The following is a 2,398-nucleotide window of genomic DNA, read 5'->3' on the forward strand; positions in this document are numbered from 1 at the left end:
GTTTGATTAGCCGTATGTGGATCGTTCATTATCTTCCCTGCACGGTGGGAGTGGAAGCCTGACTAGGTAACCACGCGGTTGGGAGGTAGTGTCTTCTTACCATTTGGGTTCCCCTTTACATTGCCAGTTGTTGGATGTTCATTGCAGGAGATGTACCTTTATCATTCTTATTTCTTATCTCACAGACTTCTTTTCAGATGATGTATATATATGTGATCATGTATTCTGATGTATTGTATCTATTTTCTCATAGCCTGTGACATGTGCAGTGGATGTTATTAATTGGATATACTTTCATTGTATTGTTTATACTTATGCTTTGCTTATGCAATTATGTATCTTTCATTTCCTTATGATCACGAGACATTGTACTTGTAACTTAAACGAATTAATTTAAAATTATTAAATGTGACTCAACGTAAAGGAGTCCTTGAGGAATTGAAACTGTATCTGTAATTGCAAATGTGTATTTGATATGTATGTTCTTATTGCTTCCGCATTAATGTTATCTTGATGTTGTTTAAACTTTTTAAAAAAAAAAAATAGTTCAGTAAACATTGTAACATGTTAGGTTTGTTTCTCTTGGGTTCCCGAGCGGGGCATTACAATCTCAACATCATCTGGTAGGGAGAACGTGTTGCAAGATAAGCTCTATCAAACTGTAAGTGCACCACCATTACCCTCTACAATTTTTATTGTGTGTGCTTTTGTTTTGAAGTATTTCCATTTGTGTCTGTAGACCCTGTCATCTCATAGCAATCCATGACATTGTTTCAACCCAAAATGCCCAAACTTGAAAAGCCATGTCTCCTTAGCTCTTTACCTAAAATTCGTGACACATTTTTGGTTAATAAAAATTTAACCAATGTCATTAGAAGAGCCAAAAATACCCAATTGGGTCCTATATACTAGAGACTGGTTAATAATGGGTTGCTTGAAGCCACCACATTTCCTACAGCAATTACATGCCCAGAGCTAGTTATTGAATGTGCAAATCATTATGATCCTAGCACAATGTGTATCAAGAAAATTTTAAGGGAAGTGATAGTTAAGATCAACATAACCAATGTTTATTCAACCTTTAGGATCCCTCACAAAGAACCCTATGAACCATGGACATTTGAGGAGGCGGAACGCCTCTATGTTGAAAGAAAAAGCAGTTATGATAATAAAGTAGCTTAGTCTTGGCTTCTAAAACTAGTAGAGGGTGGTTCAAGGTTGCCCAAACCATTAACCATTGAACATTTCATCAAGGAAATTGTAGACATTGTACTTTTGTTGAACATAATCAAGGGAAATGAGCATGCATTTCATTAGGATACATGGATGTATTTCTTCATCTAAGAGATTGTTGAAGGGGATAAGTTCATTGACTAAGCTAACCTAATTTCTGAGAACTTACATAAGGGTTTAGTGACTGTCAACAATTTTGGTCTATTTTTCTTATCTTTCTTTTCTAATTTTTCTTAGCAGCATCTAAAGAATGGGAAAGTCTTCCAAATTCACCATGGATAGATGAAATGCCCATTTACCAATATTATAGTGATCTTCAAGAAGCTACTTTGTGTAAAGAGTTTAGAAGAGTAAATGATGTCTTTCTAGGAAGGCTAGTCTTTGAACTTCAAGGTCACAAAAATAATAGACTATCTAAGGAAGCTATGCAAGCTATACAAGTCTATGGTTTATTTTACATTCAGTTCCCTAGGTTCACATATCTCAGGATGGGTGATTTTTTAGGTGAACCATTGAAGTTACCTCATTAATACTTAGCCTCTATTATTTTATCTAAAATGTGTGGAGAATTCATCTCTATGATATAGTCTTTTCAGATTTCTAAGAGGTCTTCTTTTGTATTCTTCCCTATTGAAATTGGCCACTATAGATGTCCTAGTCTAAAGCAAGCCATGTTAACAAAAGCATCTTTGACCTATTTTTGCTTTAAGTGATTCTCTCCTCAAAAAGATTTTGATTATATAGGATTGATCAGGAATAATGTAAAAAATGCAGTCTCTCTTGTCCACATTCTACAATTAGAAAACTACTAGGCAAATTGTCCTAATGAGTTTGAAGTGAGGAAAAGATTGTGGTTGAGGCTAATAGTAAAACAAATCAATATGTTTAATGTGGATCTTGATACATGTAGGCTAAAGGAGGAAGATTCAAAAGAGGTACTTGACCCATTTTACATCAACCAAATCGAGTGCATGCCTATTCCCAAAATTGATTAGGGAAGAAGAGAAGAGGATGATGTATTCTCTTGCACTAAGGATGTACCAGCTAGGACTGAAAATTGGATAAAATTAAAAGTTTTTTCCAGACCTAACCCAACTAGGAAGTCTTCAAAAACTAAAAGTAAAAAGGCCCCTCAAAAGCAAAAAGTTATCACTAATCAAGATGT

Source organism: Cupressus sempervirens, chromosome 11 (genome assembly GCF_028749045.1).
Source record: "Cupressus sempervirens isolate cs-2001-9-10 chromosome 11, ASM2874904v1, whole genome shotgun sequence".
NCBI classification, from domain to species: domain Eukaryota; kingdom Viridiplantae; phylum Streptophyta; class Pinopsida; order Cupressales; family Cupressaceae; genus Cupressus; species Cupressus sempervirens.